Source organism: Aedes albopictus, chromosome 3, assembly GCF_035046485.1.
Source record: "Aedes albopictus strain Foshan chromosome 3, AalbF5, whole genome shotgun sequence".
Lineage (NCBI taxonomy): Eukaryota > Metazoa > Arthropoda > Insecta > Diptera > Culicidae > Aedes > Aedes albopictus.
The window spans coordinates 244,864,446-244,889,379 of NC_085138.1; the positions used below are offsets into that span (position 1 = coordinate 244,864,446).

The 24,934-nt window shown below is 40.3% G+C and overlaps 1 protein-coding gene across 3 annotated transcripts in view; it reads left to right on the forward strand.

The window, feature by feature from the left end:
* LOC115264680 (uncharacterized) overlaps nt 1-24,934 on the forward strand; it is a 383,594-nt gene that overhangs the window by 336,090 nt on the left and 22,570 nt on the right. The gene's annotated exons all lie outside the window — the stretch shown is intronic.

Here is a 24,934-nt window from a genome sequence, read left to right on the forward strand (position 1 = left end):
TTGGGTGTTCTGTATTTCGTTACACACTGTAATTCTGATTTGTGCAAATATGTTCAAGTGACATTGAACATTGATTAACAACGCTCTGTATTTCATTTGCAAATAAAGCCAAAACGGTAAGCGGTATTCAGCAAGACCATTCTGAATATGGCAGGACAGGTTCCACTTCTGGAATTTTCTTGTCTTCCTTGGGCATAGAGTAAACACAAAGCTACTATAGGCACGATATACACATGAAAAATGGTCGTTGATTAATGTCAGCCTATTTATTTCGTCCATAAGCAACTAGAAACGCTCCATAGAAAATCAAAAAGCGCTCCATAAAGAATGAATATATGTTCCATGAAAATGTGCAATATTACCCATAAATAATTGAAAACGTTCCATACTTTATTGAAAATGTACTGGTGAAACATAAAATGTTCTCAATAAAAGTGCGATTTTGTACCAATAAATAACACAAAAATGCTCCATAATAAAATGCCAATGCTCCATAAAAAATAAAATTCTACCCATAGTAAATTGCATATTGTTCCATAGAAAAATCAAATTTCACCATAAAAAAATGAATTGCACCATAGAAAATATATAAAGGTTCCATAAGTATTATCGAACTGCACCATATAAAATATGAATTGTTCAACGAAAAATTGAAAATTCTTCATTTATTTTTTTATGCAATTCAGTATCATAATTTACATTTTATATAACTCATTTTAGTATCATAATGTCCGGACTGGCTCATTATGCAACTGAAATGAGTTGCATAATGAAAAATAGTTGTATAATGTTCATAATGCAACTCATTTGAGTTCTTTCAGAAAGACACTAGAGCTTTTTTTTGTGGAGTGGACCTGGTGTGGTAATTAGTACACAAGACTATCACGCCGAGGACCTGGGATCGAATTCCACTCCCGACATACTCACAAAATGTGGGTTCTTCCTTCGGAAGGGAAGTAAAGCGTGGGTCCCGAGATGAACTAGCCTAGGGTTAAAAATCTCGTTAATACAGACAAAAAAAAATAGAGCTATTTTTAGGAAAATTCTAGGAGATTCAATTATTGATAAGTGAATGTTTCGGCATAATCATTAGAAAGCTTGATGGATCTCATGCCTGTATTTTGTGCAAGTCTGCTTGAATCTAGTTTGAAAATCACGTTGAACCCTGATCCTCTTCAAGCTGTAGATAGTAAACATGTTTGTTCTGCATTTGAACAGAAAAAAACATGCCAGCCTTGTTCTACGACCAAGATCATCAGGTATCAATAGGTCGGCTCCAGAGGCAAATTCTCTTCCATTTTGGAAATTTGTGCTATTGTCATGGGAACGTATAACCGATTTGTTTAGTGAGACACTGTAATACAGGTGTTGACTAGAAGTCCCATATCCAACAAAGTTGAAGTGCATTCAGGTAGATATTACAGCCATAAGTATTGGATCTTTCAAGTTCGTATGGTGTAGGTGCAGCAAAGCAAACTATACTGCTGTATGGCAAAAAAAAACAAAGTTCTCGGTTTGTTAATCGAATTTTTAGTTATCTCGCAAGTTATGCCTCAATTGGGACGTAGCGCCTATAACAAGAGCAAACGTGAAACCTAATTCAAGGCTAATGGTCCCACGCCTACAAGTGCTCCATTTTAGAATCCACACGACTAAGCCACAACAGGAAACACTCACAATGGCTTTAAGGCGGGGTAGGTGCTAGAAAATCATAAACATAATGCGCTCATGTTTGCACACAAAAAGGAGCGAATAAATGATGTTAGCTTTTTTCGTTGGTTCCAAGAACTGCTGCTGCCGCTGCTCCGGAGAGTATGCTATTTATTCCTTCGTGGAGCCACTTCCCTTTTGTGCACAGCTCGTCGAAGGAGCAACAAGGATGAGTAGGTAGGAGAGAGAATTTGCGCCACCAGCTGGAAGGTGCCAACGACAGACCATAGAAACACCATGACCAGTTTAAGTGCTTGGATGAAGTTCCATCCTTACGCTGAAGCTGCTGCTACTCCTGCTGTGGGAGAACATACATCGCATCGCTTCGGCATACGGCGTGGTTCGAGGAAAAGGTGGTTACCTTACGTGCCGACACATTATCACGGAATTTTTCATCGGCAGTTGGCGTTTTTTTTTTTTTCGACGAACTGAAGTGTTGGATGGATGGCGGTGCGAATCCTTGGCATACTCATACGTGAACCGCCTGTGCAGTGTCTGCTGCTATGGTGGGTGTCGGTTCTGCGGTGGGTGTATAACGATAAGTAATAGGGACCAGCGATCGCTTGCAGGAGTTTGGAATCTTTGTTGTGGCGAGGAGAAAAATTGCTGTCGCTTGCTCGGAATGGGCAACTTTCACCTGTCGTTAAACTTTTTTTATGCTGCTGCACAGTTCAGGAACGGGGCAAATCCTTCGGCGAGATCCGGAGTGGCTCCGATTGCTCGTACGTTAAGGTACCGCCTGGAGTGCAGAAAAGCGGGTAATGATGATGATTTGTCATAAAAAAAAACTGGAACCAAACTGTGATAGCTCAGTAAGTGACGTCTTGCTGAGAATTTACGATTTCTTCAAGCTATTTAACTATTTGCCTCTGACAGGAAAATGATTATGTTGATGAGTTACACGATAAAACTGAGTTTAAAAAAATGTAACAGTTATATTGAAGGTTTCTTGATATTCAAAAAGATACCCAAATTGAATTTGAAAAAGATACCCAAATCAACAAAATCACAAATTTGATTGAAATGCCTATTTGACCATGTTTTAAAGTTTCACAATACTAATACAATACTTTTCGAGTAGCTTAATACGTACTCAGCGCGCCAGTACTTGTTTAAAAATATAAAACATTTATCGTTTGCTTAAATAACAGAATTGTCCATGAAAGATCGAAAATTTTGATCAATGATACCCCGGACTAGGGTTGCAGCAAATTCATATGTTTGAGTTGCAGAAGAAACCACACGTAAAAGTTTTGGGACTGTCATACCTGTAAACGACGCATTCGGTATTGCTGTTGTCCATTCTCCTGTCAATACAGCTCGATTCGAAAGAGCAATCAAGATCTATAATGCTTGAGAACGCCAATAAAACCAAAGTATTGCTGGTTTTTTTTAATGAGTGTAATTAGTTATTGTGCCATTTAATTCCGCTCCTTTTGCTTATCCTTTGATAGATTAGCGTATTTCGACTACCACTTGTAATCTAAGGAAGATTACAAGTGGTAGTCGAAATACGCGTATCTGTCAGAGGATAAGCAAAACAGGGTGGAATTAAATAGTACAATAACAGATTACATTCATTCTAAGAGGGAATTTTGCTTAGACAGTTCGAAAAGTTGGTACAAAAGGTTTTTTTTAAATTTTGTCCTTACTCTTGATTTTTTTGGCAACCCTCAACTTTATTGCTACAAGCTTAACAAATGATATATAAGGGGGCATCCATAAAGTACGTCACGCTTAGAGGGGAGAGGGGGGGGGGTGGTTCTGGAAAGTGTGACAAGCAATGTATTAAGTACAGGAAAAACCTGTACGAAAAGGGGAGGGGGGGTTAAAATATTCCATTTTTAGCGTGACGTACTAAATGGATACCCCCTAAAATGGGAGCATCTATGCTTAGTAAATAATTCGATACCGTAGGACCATCAGAATCAGAATTATCAGAGGGCAAGAAAATCTGGTAGTAGTTCGTCTATTACGTCTAACGCCTGAAATATCCATGGTAGGCTTTGTTCAGGATTTGCCAGATCAACGCTTGACTCATAAAAGAATTATGAATCCGTTAGTTCAATCACTTTGTAATAAATCCCCCAAGCTATCCATTCGAAATCAAATCCCTGTCTCATATTGCATTCATCCCAGAACGTCACAAACTGGGACTTTATCACGACGAAATCTCACATCAAATAATCCGCTTCATCTGCTGGAATCATATTTCCAAATCTCCGCCAGAATCACCTGCCATTGTGTTATGGTTATGAATGTTCCTCAGCATCGTTCATTCACATCGTCCTTCCGGAACCTCACAGCCATTGGCGACGCTTTGTTCATCTCCTGTCGAGCAATAATTGCTAAACTTGGGGCTATTCCGCCATCATCGTCATCGTCGTTGGTCGTTGGCCGGCCCACCAACAGCCAGCAGCCGAAAACCTCATTCGTCACACCCCACGTGGTCAAAGTTCACCGACCAAACTGTACATTCAGTCACATATTCTTGCGCCCGGATAATGGCCCCAGCTGAAAAGACACATCCGAGCTTCTAACTGCCAAAAATCCTGACCGGGGCGAGAGTTCGAGACACACAGCGGAATCCCACCTTCCAACAAGCGCTGGCACTGTGGCTGGCGTTGGTCGAAGTGCTTAAATTTCACTTCCTCCTCGTCGACGCAGAACGCCGTGCCGTGTTCGTCCGGCATCGCAGGATGATACCGCAATTATAATCGTCATTTCGTTTGTCCGACCCGAGCCGTGCCGTCATAGTATATGGCAGCCACTAGGTGGCCTGAGTGTCACACAATGGCCAATGCTATCTCGCCCTGGCCGGCACAATCGTTTTTGACCCATCATCGTCGTCGTAGCCGTTGTCATCGTCCACACAATCAGGCCATAAAATGGGGAGCTTTTTTGCGGGCGAATTGTCCTTCTTCCGTTGTTGAATTTGGCATGCTGGGCAGGTGCGGTGGGTTCCCAAAAACGCTCGTTTTCGGAACGCTTCAGGTCCCATTCCTTTTATTCCCTTGGAGGGTCATACTACCGGTCGTTTAGAAGTAGCAATGCAGTGGTTGGTTTTTTCGTTTCCAAGGGTTTTTCTCTTCTGGGCTATTTTTGGGATAAAACGATAGACGGAAGTATACCACACGCAGCTTCAGATGCGTGGAGCAGTGATTACCAAATATATATGCATAACAACACGCAGCACAGCCACGGTTACGTCTAACATTCTTAAGTGCACACCGTCTCGCGTCGTCTTGAACCTTCCAGGTCTCTTACGAACACGCTTGTCAATTTTTCTGGCAACAATGTCTACCACGTCTCTGAAACAAACAAATTGACCGGATTGCATGAGAATTGTACCCCAACTGATGAGCTCGGTTCATCCCATTACACATTCTAGAGATGTTCTGTTCTAAGCTGTTTGGGCCCTATGAAGTTGTTCATTAATGTCAACTTCTTTTTCTAATCAGCCCAGACAGCTATGTAGTGTCGGTGGTGGATGGTTCAGCTGGCTAAGAATAGCATCACGAACCGCCTGTTCAAGTGGTAAGAATCCATTAGTAAGGTGACCCCCAAATAATGGTATTATTCGGATATATGCTTACCGTGCCAAGGAATGAATGGTTAGGCGGATGTAATAAAAACCTAATCGCAAACCGAGTCTGTGAAGTGTACCAGGAAACTCTCTGTAGTATTGCAGCGATGGAAGAGTGGCCAGGTAGCCATAGTATTATGCCTTTACTGCGCTAGCCGGAGCAATGGTGCAGCCGACCTTGTGTTTCTCCGAGACAATCACTTGCCTTTCTTAAGTCTCAAACTTAAGGCTAAATAAGGCCAGGGTTAAGATGTAATTGAATTGTTTAAATATATACCTATATGGTTCACCTTATACGATTTACAACGTGTATTCTGTGTATCCTCGTCTTTGGCGTTTTTAAATCCATACCGATCTGGTTCAAATGAAATGGAGCGTATCGTGCCTCGAGCATGTATGCTTGCCAACAACGCACTCGTTGCTACACTAATCTCTTAATTAACCAACACAAACCTCAAAATAAAACACATATATTGTTCGGTTTACTTACCACATCATTAACAATCTCCTACGGATGCTTTCAAACAAGTCATCGCATACTGTACTCCATAAGTTCGACCTTTGCGTCGTTTTAGCTGTAACTGTGACAGAACAGATAAAGTATGTTGGAGTGTTACTTGATCCAAAGCTTTTCTGGACAACTAACATTGAATTCATAGTCAAAAAGCTTACATGACCTTTGAACAATGCCGCCGATCTTTTGGTAAAACTTGGAGTCTAAAGCCCAAATATTAACACCAATTTTTTCCTATAAATGTCTTGTGTAGTTGTGTAAAATTGGGAGTTTTCGACCCCCTCCCTCCTTAGTACGGGGTTTTCCTATACTTAATACATTGCTTGTCACACTTTCACAACCTCCCCCCCATCTCCCCCTCCGACCGTGATGTACTTAATGGATGACCCCCTTACGTAATAAATGGATGCTGCCTTACCTCCGCTAGCACCGACGTCGACTACCGCAACTTTAGTTGCAGATCTCTTCAAAAGTCAAATTCCTGTCTGCACGGTGATGCGTTTGACCTGTCCATCCTTCACGCTGACTGCCTGGACCACACGTCCTCGAGGCCAACAGTTTCTGGGGAGAGTACCGTCCACAATCAGACACCAAATCGCCTTCCATGATGGACCTAACGGGTTGAAACCATTTCATCCGACGTGTCAGCGTGGGAAGATATTTAGTCAGCCACTTATTCCAGAAGTTGTCTGCGTACAGCTGTGCCATCCTCCACGATCTCTTCGGTACAGTAGGTCTGTCGTCAATCGTGATCGGGGGCTTACTCCCATTAGCGAACCCTAACAGAAAGTGATTTGGTGTTGGTTGAGGGGGGGGGGGGGGGGGGGGGGGGGTTTGGTGTCATTGTCGAGCGGTATGTCAGTGAGCGGTTTTAAGTTCAGGATCATCTCGATTTCCATCAGCATTGTTCGTAGAATTCTATCCGATGGAAGTCGGGAGGGTCGGTCCCAACAGCCTCCAAATGCGGCGCAGATGGCGGGTTGATCGTCCACTTGATATCTGGACTGACAAACTCGGCCATGAGCTTCTCTTCGTTGACGAAGAATGATGAAATTTGTTTCTCGGTCGCTGATAATCTCCAACGGTGTGCCTCTTCGTGCTATGAAGTTGCGCAATGCCAGAATGCACGAGTCTGTCGTTAGAGAATGTGTACACCCCTGGTTGTCATGCAGGTGGGCAGAACTACCCATCGTATTTGGTTCGTCTGCCGACTAGCACTAACATCGGCCCGAAGTAATCGATTTCTGTGTAGGAGAATGGTCGTTGGAACGCTGCTAATCGAACAGGCGGTAGATCTCCCATTGCTGGGGGGCTGCGGACTTGCTCGGCGAACTTTGCAACGTTGACAGTTTCTGCGGACACGATCGAATTCTGTTCTAAGACGAGGAATTGGATTCTTGGCGGATTCATCTACCCATTCGCAGGCATTGATCCGTCCTCGCATTCGTAGAATTCCGTGTTCGTCGCTGATCGGGCTAAGCTTGTACAACGGACTACTTCTCAGCAAGATTCGCTCCTATGGATTTGACTGCGAAAATCTGTCGAGGATCAACTAAATTTCGCCCGGAAATGCTTGCTGCTGAACTAGTTGATAGATGGTGTTCTCTGCCAGCCGCCCAAGTTCCAATATCTTCTTCTTGGTCCGCTTCGGGAGTTTACTGACAAAACAATGAACGTATCCGACCGACCTCAGCAGACGTTTCCATATCGAAAAGCGTTCGAAGTCCACCAATGTATCGCTGACTGTATGATGTAGAATACTGGGTCGGATCTCCTCCACGGTTGTTTTTAAATCTCCGCTATCTCATGGCCATTGGAGTACAGACTGCCACAGAAAATTGGCACCACGCGGCCGCTTGGTTAAAAGTATGGCAACCATTACCACTTCGTTCCTTTATCCGCTACGTTCTTTTTGGTTGGCAGCCACCTCCATTCGCTGGCTTGTGTAGTGTCAAGCAACTCACTGACCCTGAACGCTACAAGTTGGCTATAGCGTCGATGATTTGATCGCAGACAACAGACTACGTCACAGGAATCGGTCCAGAAGACTCGGCGACTAATCTTCATCCGGTGAGACTTGGCAATACAATCTACTAGGCGAGATCCTAAAACAGCAGCCTGAAGTTCAAGCCGATAGATTGAGAGGAACTTTAGAGGAACCACACGAGTTTGCTTGAACGTGAATGCGCCGGTCGTGGTGTCCCACCACATTCCAAGTGTCTTCTCTGTTTCCATCTTCACGCAGAAAGCCAGGTTCTTCTCCGTGGCAGAGTTTTCGTGCAGACTCTCGACGACGACGCTGGAATTCGATAGCCAATGGCGTATCTCGAAGCCTCCATGAGCATGAATTGCTCGTACATCACTGGCCAACTGCACAGCTCTTCATCGGTCTCATCACTCGCCAACATCCCAAGTAACCAAAAGTTCCGCTTCCCATGACAAAATGCACTTTCAAGTTCCACGAAGTTCAGATAAAGTTCCAAATGAAACTTTCTGGCTGCTTAAGAGGCTAACGATGAGCCTTGCTGGAACTCCGGTCACAAGTTCCGGCAAGGCTCGTTGTTAGCCTCTTAAGCAGCCAGAAAGTTCCATTCGGAACTTTATCTGAACTTCGCGGAACTTTAAAGCTGCACACTTAGAAATTCTGAAATTTCCACGAAACGGAATCACCAAAAAACGTAAACGTTTCAAGACTGAATCGCAAAGTGGACTCAATTTTACGCGCATCATGTAAGTGATGGTTGGTTGCGTTAGATGTCAACAAAGCCGATTCACTAGAAACGTAGAATCAATACCACATTCATCAGCCACCTTCCAATTCGGTGAAACAGCCGAGAGGTAAGAGATGTGACTCACGATCAGCAGATCCGGTGTTCGAATCCCATGCATGACAATATTTTACTTTTCTATGTTTTATCTTTCAAATCGGTTCTAGCGATTGCTAGACGCTAAGAAAAAAATAAGTTTTATTTTGAGGTGTCTTGAAAGACGTAAATTTACATGTTATAACCTCTAAATTTGTGTTTTTGATGATGCTCGTATATGTCAGGTTCAGGACACCTAAAATTACATGATATTTTCTAGGTGTGTGCTTAAGATGCTACTCCGAACTTTGTCAGAACTTTCAAGTTCATAGAAGTTCAGTTCAATAGCATTGTGTTTCAATGTAGATTAAATTTATTTCTTTTACAGAAAACAACTGTTAAAGCATACACGAATAAAATACAAATATGAGTTTATCAAATCAATGAATATTAGGCTTGAGCAAAAAAAAATTGTCGCCCACCAGATTCGAACCGATAGTCGCTGCGTGAGAGCCCTGCGCTCTACCACAGTACTACAGTTGCGATTGAGTGAACAGCAGGTAAAGTCTGACTTGAATCGATTTTCTGTCGGCAGCTAGTTTTGCACATTTGTACAGTAGTGAAGTTAGCTTGACTTTGTCAAGTGTCTACAGCGTCGCAGCGGTAAGTCGGCAGGTTATCACGCAGGAGGATCCAGTTCAAATCTACATAGCAGCGACATGTGTGAAAATATAATTATTAGAAGCAATTAATTTCCAGACATAAATCACAAACCCACCAACAGTTGTGATTCTGGAAACACATTTTTGTTTCTGCATGAATTTTGTCAAAGTTCTGTCAGAAGCTGCTTAGAAGGCTATCTAGCGTGCTTATGTGAACTTTCAAGTTCCAAAATTACTTAAAAATGAAGCTGCTTAGAAGGCTAATGAGCAACCTCGAACAAGCTGCTTAGCTTATAAAGTACCCTTTTATCTGAACTTTTGGTTACTTGGGATATCACAACGTAATGCTCGTACTTGATGCACTCGACCACTCTTGAATACTGTTTCTCGAATCTGTCAGCATTCCCATTCTTTACCTAGTGTGCACACGCACAGCTTGGAGATCACGCCGCTCCGAACGTCATGACTGTAACAGCGTACACTGCGGGTTCGTTGTCTGAATTCCCATTGTTCCACAGGATCATCTGACTTCGCTGATCCTGCTTCTTCATCCGGACTTGGAAGAACATTTCTCGGATGTCACCAACTATGGTGATACGGAATTCGCGGAACTTGTACAGAACAGCGAGTAGCGATACTAGTTGATCAGGTTCCGTAAGAATGAATGAGTTTAACGAGACGCCGTTGTCTTTTGCCGCTGCGTCGAACACAACCGTAGTTTCCCCGGTTTGTTAGGGTTGGTAACCGCGAAAATCGGCAGCTACCTATCGTTGGAATGCTTTTCTGTCTTCTCTGCAGCCGATAAATGGACGGATGTTACCTCTTTCTTCTTATTCAGACATCTTCGCTCGCATTGTTACCGCAAAGTTTGATTCTCCCTTCAGTCACTTCTGCAGACATGCTAGACGCTTTAAAGCCATCCCAGTTTTGTTGGGTAACTGGAATTGATCATACCGCCACAGTAGGCCAGTATCGAAGCGGTATCCTACCAATCGTTTTTCGGTTGACAGAATATTCATAACTTGCTCCTCGTTTTTCGACGGCAGTGGTTTGGATGGGCCAGCGATACCTGTCGACTCTATAGAACACGACTCCTTCAGAGCTGCATTCAGATCCTTATCATCCTCCTTGACACACGGGCAAGTATGTAAGCTGTGATAACCACCAGAGTTTGAACTCTGTAAAACAGGGACCATATAATATCCACCCTAGACAGGCTTTCGTCACCACCGGCTCATTTCACCTTCCTCTATGCTTTTCAACGCATGGCCTAAACGACAGTAGTTCATTCCTATCAGAATTCGTGGCGAAACACTGTCGTAGGATCCCTCTAGGTAGCTGTATTTGGTTGCTTTTGCGAAACTGGCAGCGGCTGTTTCGGAAGCGAAAGATCTCGAACTGAATACTTCACTGCTTTCACTTATCCCGGAAAACTTCAGGGTCAACACAACGGACTCCTTTTCCTCACGTCGCTGACCGCATGTCCAGTCGAGACACAGTGGATAGCGAGTTCCTTTGAGGCCAAGCTCTTTCAGCAGACCGTGCTCGATCAAAGTCGCCGGCCATCCATCGTCGAGAAAGGTAAAGGTTGATAAACGGGCTTTTCAACCCGTTACTGGTTCTAGTGATGGCTATGAACATATCATGAAAGATACAACGTATAAGAAAAGGGAGGGGGCAGTGGTAGAACCCAGATACTTACGAAGCAAAAACGAAATCACCTAGTTCATGGACTTCAATATTTAGAAACTTTAAATTGGTTAGAGTCCGTTTCTAGAGAGCTAAGGGGTGGGGGGGGGGGGGGGGGGGGGGTGTGGGGGTTCTTGTCAATGTCTACACTCCATACAAATTTTATAATTTTTGTATGGATAAAAGTCTACGGGGAGAGAGGGAGATCTTAGATTGCCAAATTTTGGTCTACGTCGTTTATGAACAGCCCCGTATTCAATCAGTTGCTAAGCACCGAAAATTACGAAAATTAGAATTTCGGCGCAGTTTGACATGCATATTCAGAAGATGCAGCTACCGTTGATAACTCCAATTTTCGAAGTCGCTGTTTGCGCCATAATAGGTCATGACTTACGTCACAAACTTATCAAACTGCGGTATAAATTTTCAGTAGAAACATCCTTGTGTGTGTTTCTTATTATGCTCAGCTGTTATCAGTTGCAGTGACTCGTACATCTCAGTTTGGACACTGCTAAAACACGTAGGTAACCGCGCGCTGTGTGAGGTTACATTAAAAAGACAAACTACCGTACATTAATTCGTCCTGTCGCCACATTCGGACGCGCAGTGGTCCACAACCAAACAGATGGCACAATAGTAAATATGGTCCTTTCTCAAGGCAAAGATGCCGAAAATAGGCCTCCAGTAGTAAGTAGCACAACGGTCCTGCCTTCACCAATTTGTTATCATTAGAGTTGTAATCCGCTTTCAAATCCCTGATTTATTCGTACGCATGTGCAATAGAGGTCACCCAAGTTGTTTGCGGAACCGTCTTCATCGTCTTCGTAGTTAATCGAATATTTCACGCTCTATTTTGTCAAGATGAACTTCGCTTCTTCCGCGCTAGGGCGAGATCCACCTGACGACTCGCTTTGTCATTCGCCATTAATTATCGGGCCGAGGCTTAAGAGAAAGGGCTCCGTCAATCCTGCGGGACTGAAATCGCCATTCGCCGTCGCTCGTAAAAGTCACCCGGGACTTCCTACAATAGTCTGGTCTGGTTAGAGGCACTATTCCACCGTGTGACATTCTGCCAAGTCATCAGGCCACCAAACAGAGACTGCGGGAAAAGTTTCCTTTGGCCGAGCAAAAAATAATATGATGAACGAGCAGAATGGCGAGTATTAGTAGAGCATCTGTCCTTTGCTGCCCCTAGGCGCCCGACGACGCGACGCGGCGGAGCGAGTCCTAGAGATTCGAGGAAGCTGTGAGAATGACACATGCAGAACTGGTGGCAAGGATGCCAGCGCATCGCATCAGTTGGTAGAAGCTGTAGCAGCAGCCAACCAACCAACGGATAGCTCCCGTTGGCAGTTCCTAATGAGATGATTTAGTGGGATTACTTTTCATTACTCGACTACGGACAGCAACCGCCACCACCACCGCCTCACCATTATCCTTTCGGTGCTCGGATGGCGGCGTCAAAGAAGGGCGGAGTAGAGTTTCCCGGAGAGTTTGTACGCTCTACCACTCATCGCCACGCAGCCACCGCATCGCGCCGCCCGGTTGCCTTTGAAACCAAAGTCAGACAGTATAATTTCGCTTTCATTATTTTACTCTGAAACCAGAGCACACAGGGCGGTGCTCGGGCTGGTAATCTTGGCGCATTAGTCATAAAAAGTGGATTACCGCCAGGACGGAGCTAACGGCGAGGGATTACATGTGAAACAATTTGCTGTTTTGCAGCTAGGACTTTTTTTTCTGCTTCACAGTGTTTTTGCTGCAGTTTTCCGAAGTTTTTAAAGCGTAAAATCCTATAGAGAGCTTAATTTACTGGCAGGGATTGTCGGCGATATTCACACTGTTTGAATGAGCTTTGCAACTACAATGTCATTTTTACGGTGCTGTGGGAGAAAGGTTAACGGCGGCGTTTTCTTTGCATTATCCGGTATTTGATGAAGAGAATTGCCAGTCCACGGCATTTCAATGAGATTAAGTAAATTATTAACTTATAAGGAACTACTTCTTGAAAATCTTTAGTGTAAGACGTTTGATGAACAGGACGCCGCCCAGTTTACAGTTTCTCTGAGAATTTTCCAAAAAAAATTTAGTGACTTATTTGAATCCTTTTATCAGTAGGTCAGCTCAAAAGGCACTTTATTCTCCATTTTGGAAAATTTGTGCCAGATCTTTTATGGATTCTACTAGAATTCACACCGAGAGTTCTTCAAGAAGTTCATTCGAGGGTTCTTCTAGAAATTCTTCTGAAAATTATTCAAAAGTTTCTTTAGATATTCTTTCAGGAATTGCTTTGGAGAATTGCTCCAAGATTTTTCTAGAATGTCTTGCTGAAGATCTCTCAGAAGTTCCTTGAAAAGTTTTTCCAGAAGCTTCTCATTAAGTTATTCCAGAAGTGGTCCTGATTATTCTTCCGGCAATTCCTTTAGTAATTAGTAAGAGCGTTGTCCCGGAGATTCTTTTAAGAATTGCTCTAGATTATCTTTCAGAAATTCCTCTGGGGAATGTTCCCAGTTGTTGCTTCAAAAATTTTGAAATAGGTTTCTCTAGAAATTTGTATGATAAATTCTCTGGAAGGTCTTCCAGGGCATCCTCAGGAAGTTTTTAGAAGTTTCTCCAGAAACTTTCTCAATAGTTCACCAGATTTTTTTCCGGTAATATCACCGGGAATTTTTGCCAGGGTTTCTCCAGCTATTTTTCCAAGATTTTTTTTTCAGAAATTGTTCTAGGAATCCCTCCAAGAACTAGGAGTTCCTTCGAGATTTTTTTAGAGTTCTCAAAGTACTGTTCCAGAAATTTTCAAAAAACCGATTTGGGAATTCATCCACGCATACCTCTTCGATATTCTCAAAAGAATACCCAGGTTTCGTAACCCAGAAATTCTTTAATCAAGTCGATTTGATCAGATTTTTTTTTTAAATTTTACTTTGGATAAACTCTATAACTTCCTTGAAAAACTTTTCCAACAGGTATTCCAAGGGTTTCTCAGGACTGCCTACAGAGATTTTTTACAGGCCTCCTTCATGAATTTCTGCAAGAAATTTTCCAAATCCTTAAGGAATGTTTCTAATGATTTTCCAAACAAATTTCCCGTAGAATCTTTCAGGACCTTTGTCCAATCCTTATGAATGTTTTCAAATAATCTACTATTTCCTAATATAATTCCTTCAGACTTTTTTTTTCAACAATACTTTTTCAGATGTTTCCACGAGCTTCCCCAGGGAATTTTTCCAAGGGTTACTATATCTCCAATACATTTTCTAGGATTTTCTAAAATAACTCTTCTAGGAAATCCCCCAAAGCTGTTCCAAACAAATATTCCAATAAATGTTTTTGGGATTTGGAATAAGATGTCTTTGAGTACTACTTTTTCAAGAGCCCTTCCAAGAAAACATTTTGGAAATCTTATAAATACTTCTCCACGAATTCTTCCAAATATGTTTTTTTTATAAGATAATTTCGCAAAAAATCTTCGGGACTATGTGGATTCTAAGCAATTTTACAAGGAGCACTTTCAAGGATTTCTCTAGTAATTCTTATGGTATATTGTTTTTAAAAATTCCTCCGATCTTCCAATGCATCCTACAGAAAGTCTCGAAAGAATTGTTTTTGAAATTCCTCCGGGTATTATAACTAAGATTTTTTTTCAGAAATTCTTTAAAAATTCCTCCATCAAATCATTTTTTTTTTCAAATGTAAAGGGATTCTTCAAGAACTCTTCCAAAAGCTACTCCAAGCAATACTTTAAAATTGCTTCATCCGGGAATTTTCGCAGTATTCCTCCCTTTTTTTTTCAAGAATTCTCTAATAAATTTCGCCAAGAACTTCAACAGGATTACTCCGGAAATATTACCAGGACTTTTTTCCAATGGCTTCTTTTGATACCTCCTTCAAGTGTTCTCTCAAGAGTTTATCTAAGATTTTTTTTTTCAGGCGTTTCTTTGAAAATGTTTCCATAAACAGCACCAAAAATCCTGAAAATCCTCCACTGATAATTTTAAATAATTGCTCCAAAAATTGCTACACCTATCAGGGCGTGCGCCATCAAGCAACCGAAACTGCACGCCGCTCGAGCTGTATGCATGCGACGAGCGAGATTTTTTGGCTGTGTTGTACTTTTTACAACGGCGCACATCCTGCATGATTAAATAATTCGCTTTAAAAAAAGATCCTTCCATAAGTTTATCTAAGGACATTTGGGAAGTCCTACCAAGATTTTCTCAGGAACTTCTGCAGTAAACATTGAAAGAATTTAGGATACATTTCAAGAAAGTCTCCAAATAAATCCCAAAGATATCCTTGGGAGAATTTATAAAAAGAATCCGCATATGATTTTTTGGAAAAAAAGATCAAAATAATTGCTGCAGAAATCATTGGAAGAATTGCCGAACAAATTCTTGCTGATATTCTTGGATACATCCTGGAATTCCTGAAAAAAAAACCTTATCCTAAATCCTAAGAATCCTAGGAAGGATACCTGGGGAGATCATTGAAAGAACTACTAGAAGCATCCTTGCAAGAATATCAGAAAAAAACCCATGAACGAAATCTTTGGAAAAACTCCAGTAGTATTTTTTTGGAAAAGGGTAAAATATTGAAAACTCCTTGGAAAGAACGATTGGAGAATTTTATAAAAAAATTATTGACAAGTATTCCTTTTCTGGAATTTATCATAGAATAATAATTGGAGAAATTTTTGTTAAATTTTCTGTGAAAACCTTCAGAAAATTTATTGAATAAAACTTTCTGAAATTCCTTGACAAATCAGCAGAATCTACAGAATTCTACAAGAATCCAAATATCAATTTAGAGGAATTCTTGGAAGAATTACCAGGTGAGCCCATAAAAGATTTCCTAGTGGAATTCTTGGAGAAACATCTTGGGAAATTCTTAAGTAATTCCACACAATTATATTTGAGGGATACCTTTGAAGAATCCGCGGACAAGGGCTTATAATATTTCCCGGAGAAGACCTTGGAGGAATTCTTGAAGAAATCTTTAGAAGAATTTCCGGAATAATCGGTGGAAATATTTCTATACAAATCTTTGAAGAAATTGCCGAACATGTGATTGACAAAGTTTTACTTGAGAAATTTCCACAGAATTCAAAAAATCTTGAAAAAAAAATTTCCGGAAAATTTCTTGAAAGATTCTATGGCCAAATGATTTAAAGAACAGTCGAACATTTTATTGAGAGAATTGCTGAACTTACCAACAAGAGAGTTTCTACAGATATTCTTGGAAGAATTCCTGCAGGATTTCATATGTGAATTCCTAGATAAATCCCTAGGAAGAATCCCTACAGGAATCCTTAGATGACATCCTGGATGAAGCCTTTAAAGAATTAATGAAGGAATCTTAAAATGATGTATGGAGGAATTCTTGAAAGGATTTTTGAAGAAAGATATTTCGACACGCACAGTATCTAACTCAATACAAAAACTCAAGTCAATCGATTTGAAATTGACTTAGTTATAGTAGCAAGTGCCCAAAATAGGTACACCTGCCGAAATGGTAGAAGACCCCATTTTGACGGGGAATCTTGGAATAAAATCCTGGAAGAGCCCCTCCTAGAATTATCGGAGGTTTCCATTTAAGAATATCTTGAAAATAATGCTAAGCAAAATTTCTTCAGGATTTCTTGGCAAAAAATCAAGTTGGCTGAAATCCTATGAAAAATTTCTGGAAAAGTCCTATAAAAAAATTCTGACGAAAGTTGTACAAGAAGAAATTTTGTACTGGCTTTCCGATAGTGGTGTGGTCAGCTACAACCGGCCTGTGCTCAGCGAAAAAAACAGAATGGGCAATTGAAGTGAGTGAAGAAAACACAATTATTGGGTATCCGGCCATTTGGCTGAATTCTGTTTGGCCAAATGTCGTTTGGCCGAACGCCATTTGGCCGAATGCCATCTGGCCGAAAAAATCCTTTGGCCGAATCATCGAAAGAATTCATAGAAGTGTTTGACTTTCTAATTTCCAACATGTTAATCAGATGTATTTCCTTCTTTTAAACATAGGCTATTCATTCATTTGGTATTCAGGGCTTAGTTGGCGATGAAACTGCCATTATTTTATCAAAGATTTTGCCTACTTTGAATCATAGACTGTTCTTTCGAATTATACTGGAACGGGGAACAATGGCATGGTCACTTAAGTACATTATTCATTTTCGGCTTTAGGACATTTGGTCGAATGACATTTGGTCGAATGACATTTGGTCGAAAGTACATTTGGTCGAACGGACATTTGGTCGAATGGACATTTGGTCGAAACCCATTTTTTGGAAGAAGAAGCATATGACATTTAGTCGAATGGACAATTCGTCGAATGGACATTTGGTCGAAAGGCACTAACTGATGAAGAGCTTTGAATGGAAAATAATTTTATAGATTTCGGTATAATAATTTATATGTTACTGAACTTATTCGGTTGAAAGTACGTTTGGTCGAATGGACGCTAAGTCGTATAGCAATTTGATCGTGTTTAATTATATCAAACATAAAAAAGCAAACATTGTAGTGCAGTGTAGGTTTCGGCTCTTCTTTCCAGTTTCACCATTTCATTGCGTTTTTGTGTATAACATACTGGCTTTTCCATCAAATATTTTTCCTTCTTTTCAACATACTCTGTTCTTTCAAGTGTATTATTTGTGCTGAGAGTGAAGAGTGGACATTATGGTTGTGATTTTTTCATCTATGATTTTTCCTTCTTTTGAACATAGGCTATTCTTTCAAAATTCGTATTTGTACTATGTTTGCTGTCATTTTATCATGATTTTTTCCTTCTTTGAAACATAGGCTATTCTTTCACGTTTATTTATTTCATTGCGTTTTCCTGTACCAACTACTGAATGTTTAGAAGCAATTTCTCCTTTTGAATACAAGCTGTTCTTCCGTTTGATATTTGGATGTTATTGCTGCAGACTTTTTCATCGGATATTTTTCCTTCTTTTAAGGACAGATTGGTTAGGATCCAAAACTCGCGACTTCGAGCGTACACATCTCTTAGTAAACAAAACCAGTGCACCTGATCTTCTTGTTTCAAGCTTATTATAAGTGAGCGAAAACAGCATTATACAATGCACTGTTGTTTGAAGCTTGCTTCTTGAGAATTGTGCGTCTGAAGTTCTGATGCACTGTTGAAGTGGTATTTCAAGACGTTTGTCCTTAAACATAGGCTATTCTTTGACGCAGTGTTGCATATGAACTGAACGCGAGCCAAAATGGTTATTTATGCAACAAGTTGCAAAATGATGATTTTTTTTTTCAGCACGAGTCGTACATTTATTCAACGAGGCTTGCTTGTTCAATAACATATAAAAAATTATGATACCGAAATCCACAACTCTTTTCATCAGTTAGTGCCTTTCGACCAAATGTCCATTCGACGAATCGTCCATTCGACTAAATGTCATATGCTTCTTTTTCCAAAAAAATGGCTTTCGGCCAAATGTCCATTCGACCAAATGTCCGTTCGACCAAATGTACTTTCGACCAAATGTCATTCGACCAAACGTCATTCGACTAAATGTCTTCCGACCAAATGTCATAGATTCTTCATTTTCGGCCTAATGGCATTCGGCAAAATGATCCAGAACCCAATTGTTGGAGTGTTTCCTATGCTTGCGCGTGGTCAACATTATTTAGCAAGATGACAAAATAGTACGGATTCGAGGCAGTTTATGCAACAAGTTCTTAAAAAATTCATTACAGCGGTCTTATGAAAAATCTCATAAGAAGGCTCGTATAAAAATCATAAGATATCATATCGTCCCCTTAATGCTAGAACTAGGTAACTCGAAATTTGACGTTTTTGAGTTGACTATGCTATTATATCGAGCTTTTCGAGCTCTATTATATAGTCGAAGACCAATGAATTACGATTATTATACGCGATTGAGCCCCAAATAAACAAATTAGTTAAAAAAAAAAGAATTACGATTATAAACGACGAAAATATTCGCCATTTTCAAAACTAGGTATCTCGGTGTAGTATATAAGAACTGCGTGCTATAACTAGGTAATTAGGAAAATCCTATCTATTTCTAACCGCACAGGTTAAATTGGTTAACAGGCTTGGCGATGGAAATATAACTTGGCATTCTTTTGTTAGTAGATTGAAAATTCGTTAGATGTTTTTCATTTAAGCTTGAACATTTAAAATATTTTACTTGTATTGATTTGGCTAAATCTGTGATTGTTCGTAGAAGGCTATTCCATTAAAATTTTAGGGTATCTTGTGGAGATATAGCAAGTATCCTAACAAGTTCAGTGATTGCACGTTATTTCAATATGTAAAACCTTTTTAATTTGCAAACTGCAACAAGAAATCCAAAAGAATGACATGAATAGTGGTAAATACTAGGTATCTCAGAACATCTCCTTCATTATTTATGATGGATTGTGAGTGCTATAACTAGGTAACTCGACTATTTTTCAACCCTTTAATGTTTTTTACCAAAAGTTTGAACCAAAATAGTTCAAAACTTTCTCTTGCAACAGAAAGAGTAGAAGCTTAATAAGTATTCAAAGCTAAAAAAATATTATTTTAAGGTTCCATACCTTTGGAACAACTGCATGAAAAAATGTGAAATTTTCAAACTCGTTTTTCTCGAAACCTTGATTTTTGAGTTATCTAGTTCTAGCATTAAGGGGACGATATGAGCCGTTGATCCCGAAAACCAAACTTTTTATTGTACTCCAACCATTCCAAATTTCTAAGCGTTGATGGGTGCGTGAGTAATGCACGCGTTCTCCGATCTCTACGTCGCTGGTTCGATTCCAGGTTGCGATTTTGTTTTATATTGCGCAAAAATATTTCATAAGATGTCTTATGAAATGATATCATAAGAATTTCTTATGGAAATGAAAACTTTCTTTTGTGTCGAAATTTCATAAGACAAACTTATGACCTTCTTAAGATCAGTTTTCTCAAAGTAGATGTGGTACCAGTAGGACGGCCTATGGTGCTGATTGTTTTTCTGTGTCAACACTCCCAACAGCCCAAAAGGGTCAGTCGGTTTCCACGGTAGGGCGATGGAAGTGCGAGTGAAAAATCCGGGATCAGAATCGCGCTACAATATTCGTTGGTCAGTCGGTTTGCACGGTAGGGCGATCGAAGTCCGAGTGAAAAATCCGGGATCAGAATCGCGCTACAATATTCGTTGGTCAGTCGGTTTTCTCGATAGGGCGATCGAAGTCCGAGTGAAAAATCCGGGATCAGAATCGCGCTACAATATTCGTTGGTCAGTCGGTTTTCTCGGTAGGGCGATGGAAGTGCGAGTGAAAAATCCGGGTTCAGAATCGCGCTACAATAACCGTAGATCAGTCGGTTTCCACGGTAGGGCGATGGAAACGCGAACACGAAATCCGGGATCAGTGGTCATCGTGATCAAATAAATCATAATCGTGATGAAGACCGCGACGTGTATTTCCATATAACTAGTGGATCATATCGTCGGTTTCCTGCAATAGGGGCACAACTCAAAAAACGTGAATTTTCAGAATAAGCGTTTGAAAATTGGCAACCCAAGTAACACATTATGTTATATAAATGTATAAAATACACGCTTCATACAAATACTCATGCTAGGCCAAGAATTCGAAAAACTAAAATTCATACACTTATACTACCGAAAAAGCGCAAAAAATGGCGGATTATACAACATCTTTGATGTTATTGAAGATGTTTTTCGATACATCGTCAGAACATCATATTATGTATTTCAGAACTATCCAACAACTTCGAAAATACCTTCTTGTTGCGACCATGTTAGCAGGAAGTAAGCTGTAAACCAAATGGTAACCATTCGATAATATTTGACAGCTCCAAAAAAAACAACTTTTCTACTTCCAGCTCCTCTCTCACGAATCGATGATGGCTAAACATTATTTTGCCACTTTTTAATGACTTTAAAATATAAAATAATCACGTAGTCATTGTCCAGTAGCATGACCAGATCTTTTGTGCGGACACAGATTTATGGTGAAATGAACGTTTTCATGCACCATAAATTCATGCGCTTTCAATCTGATATTTAATAATACAATTATTCCGTATGTTTTTTGTGCTTTGGGAATACTTTTCACTCGAGATTACTTGAAGGCAACATGGTGGCATCCCAATACAGTGCCGTCAAAAAAATGTGGAATTAAAAATATTTTCAAAACATATATTTATTATGTTATAGTTTTTATAATAGAGCATACCAATAACTTGCAAATTGTATCTTTCTGATAATACAGCAAAAAAAACAAAACATATCCATCTAATACGAAAAAAGTATGTTTTTTACTAGGCACTGTAATTTCATCTTGAATTGATGATCATGCCTTACCTAATGAAAAGTGATTTCTGTAGTTCGTTCAAACTACATCCATCAAACATCCTAATAACATATTACTTTATTTGTTGTCAAATTACCTTGGAATAACATCATTTTGAAGTATTTTAAACATCAAGCCGAAAAAGTTGTAACAAGGTATTGTTTACTTATTTTCGACCATAATATAACAAGACATGCAGATAGGTAAATCAAAACAAACATACCAATTGACACTCTAGGGGATTTGGTTTTTAGAGCATAGTTTCGATTATCGTTGAATCTATGAGCCGAAACGAGAGTATATTACAAGTAAGTACACGAATTAAATCAAATAAATAACCGCGAGTGAATGAGAAGCTGATTATTACGTTTTCAAAATAGTTTGGATGATTTCCCATCACCGATCATATACCAATTACATAGTGACAACTTTCCAGGCTACCAAGTGCTTAATTTCATCAGTAATCGCGAACCAAAAATGACATTATACATTATTTACAGCCAATATTGGAGTAGAAAAGCATATCACCAAAAAAGCGATGATAAAGTGTTGAGAACATATCATTAAACACAAGAATAAACATCTTAATTCAAGAAATGCAATTACTAGTACCTTCAACGTACTTTCAACGTAAAACTAACGTGATCGAACTGTTTGGTAAAAATATGTTCTACTGATGTTTGACATAACACGTCATAACAACAAAAAAAATATACGTTTCCGAACTTGTATAGGTCAGGTATTTTAGACGTAAAACCAACTTCCAAATATGTTGATGGTATTATTTTTCAGCTTGTTGTTGCAATACTTGGTAAGAACATGTTTTCAACTAAAGATGTTACAAATTTCTCTAATAATTCATATATAATACATCTTTTGAAAATCCAATTTCAAAAGATGTTTTCTGTGTTACTTGGGAATGTTGAAGCACCTCCTACAAGTTCACTTATTTCTCACATCATTCGACAAAAGTAAACGAATTTTGATTGTTGTATCATAGAGAGAGACTGAAGGACTATCTGTTTCATGAATTTTGGATTACTATTTTTCATCGACTATTGAAAAAGTTGACTGATTTTGAGTTGTGCCTTTATTGCGGAAAATTGATAAAAATGCCAAAATCTTGCGTTTGTCAACGAATTTTAAAACGAGTCTTTGTGAGATGAAAATTTACATAGTTTTCCATCATTTGTCATCAAAATCTCAAAAATGGCAAATTTTGAGTTGTGCCCCTATTGCAGGAAACCGACGATATCACCTAACAGAGGTGGCTCCTAGATCCACACCTTACCCTACCCTACTAACCACCATTCCTTCCCGTGACAACTGTGGGGATGCTGTGGATTCCACGGTTTCTAGTAGCAACGGTTGTCGAACTAACATTCCTTCCCTTTCCTGATGACCGTAAGGACGTGGCCAGCGCCGTTATTGACTTTAAATAGCTGAACTCTCGAATTGTGCACATTGAGAATGGTTAGCTAGTCCCAAGCTTTCACATTCATTGGCTCTCTGTGCAACTTCGATTGTTCTGGTCAATCACGGAGTAGCAACTACGATGTGTACGGTTATCTTTGCTTTGCTTTTGCTTTGCTTTGTCAACACTCCCAACAGCCCAAAATCTCCTCGAAGCAAACAATCCGAATTGCTTTTGAAGGATCGATAAAAAAGATCAGGTGTTATGCTTGCTTATTCCTTAAAAAGTAATTCCCTAACCTAAAATCGTCAGTAAACAACAAATTCCTACAATACTCGCCCAACTTCCATTAATCTTACTGACAAATCGTACCACACTCAGCAAGAGATACGTTAGATCCCATTTGAAAGCAACCCATTTGATAAAGGATTGCTCTTTTCACTCGACAACACTCCCCGAGCTCCACCAGCACCCGAACCACCACCGCCAGGTCCCATTTGTCTTTAGTGCACCTGTACCCTTCCGAACACCATCCTTCCCACAGGCTACCCTCCAGTAGGTAGTGGTGTTTTTGAGTATCTAGGAGTAATCCGTATAATATGCGTCATTGGGGTTTTGTGAAAATGGAAACTTTGGAAAAGATCACATTCATTTTTAACTTTGGAAATGCTTAAAGAACACTTAGGGAAACAGTTTCCAAGGAGTGCACTTTCCCCCAGCCTCCCCTACGATCCAAATGGGATAATGCCACCCCATTGAAGCGAAACTTCAATTGTTCTTTTCCTGCTTCGAAGCACTTCCTTTTTACTTGTCTCTATTTGTCGTTGGAGAAGCCACTGCCGCGCCGCGCTGCTGCTGCGCTCGGTTCGCTCGGTAGCTGTTGTCTGTTCAGGAAGCGCACGTTCAAGAGCGATATCCACCCATCCAAGCTTCCTCTGCCTGCCAACTGAGCGAATCCTGCGGGGAGGAAGTATGTGCCGGAGTTATAAAAGAATTGGTTAGCCCAAGATGCCATCAACCGAACCAGGACGACGACGGCGACGACAACGCATGGGATTCGACTAAAAAGCTGAAACACAAGCAAAAAAGTGCACTTCGGAATCTAGATGTTCTCCTACTTGCTGCTCTTAGCCATGTGAAAAGTGTGAAAAATACACGCTGCTTTTGGTGCACTCAGTCACGTCAATTTTTTGCATTTCCGTACATAAATGATGATAGATGATTTCCCCCGTTTTTTTTTATATTGTGTGAGCAGGATATTTTTTGCTGCGATTATTTTCACATAAGGGCGGGCGTTTTGTTTTCGTCTCCCGGGCCATGTTGGGGTAAAAACTTTTGAAGAGTTTTGTCTGAACGTTCCGCGCCGTCCGTCGTCATCCCAACCACACCATCAGCTCCGTACCGAGTGGATGGGGACCTCTCAATAAAGATGGGGCTTCAGGGCTAGGATGATTTATGGCATGCGTGCCTACAGCTCTAGAGGTGCCGGTATCCAGCCAGCCAGCCAGCCAGCGATGGGAAGTAAACTTATGGGGGCTGGTTGGTCGATCTCTCATTGTGAGCTTGTGACAGGAAATGTAGGATGAAAAATAGCTGCTTGTTTGGCGGAGAATGAAGTGGACTTTTTTCGACGCAAAGCTTTTGTTTATGAACAATAGTTGTTTTCGAAAATGAAATAATTGAACTATTGGTCAAGAGAAAGATATTAATCTTCGTCTGGCGATTATGACGCTCGTTGACAGGTTGAATGACATTGCAGCAGTTTGTGGAAAACAATCAATTTTTGAATGCATACATCATTTACGAGACCTCCATTGTATAAGACTAAAATTGTTCGTGAAAAGTTTGAATTGGATTTGGATTGGATTTGGATTGGATTTGGATTGGATTTGGATTGGATTGGATTTGGATTTGGATTGGATTTGGATTGGATTTGGATTGGATTTGGATTGGATTTGGATTGGATTTGGATTGGATTTGGATTGGATTTGGATTGGATTTGGATTGGATTTGGATTGGATTTGGATTGGATTTGGATTGGATTTGGATTGGATTTGGATTGGATTTGGATTGGATTTGGATTGGATTTGGATTGGATTTGGATTGGATTTGGATTGGATTTGGATTGGATTTGGATTGGATTTGGATTGGATTTGGATTGGATTTGGATTGGATTTGGATTGGATTTGGATTTGGATTTGGATTGGATTTGGATTTGGATTGGATTTGGATT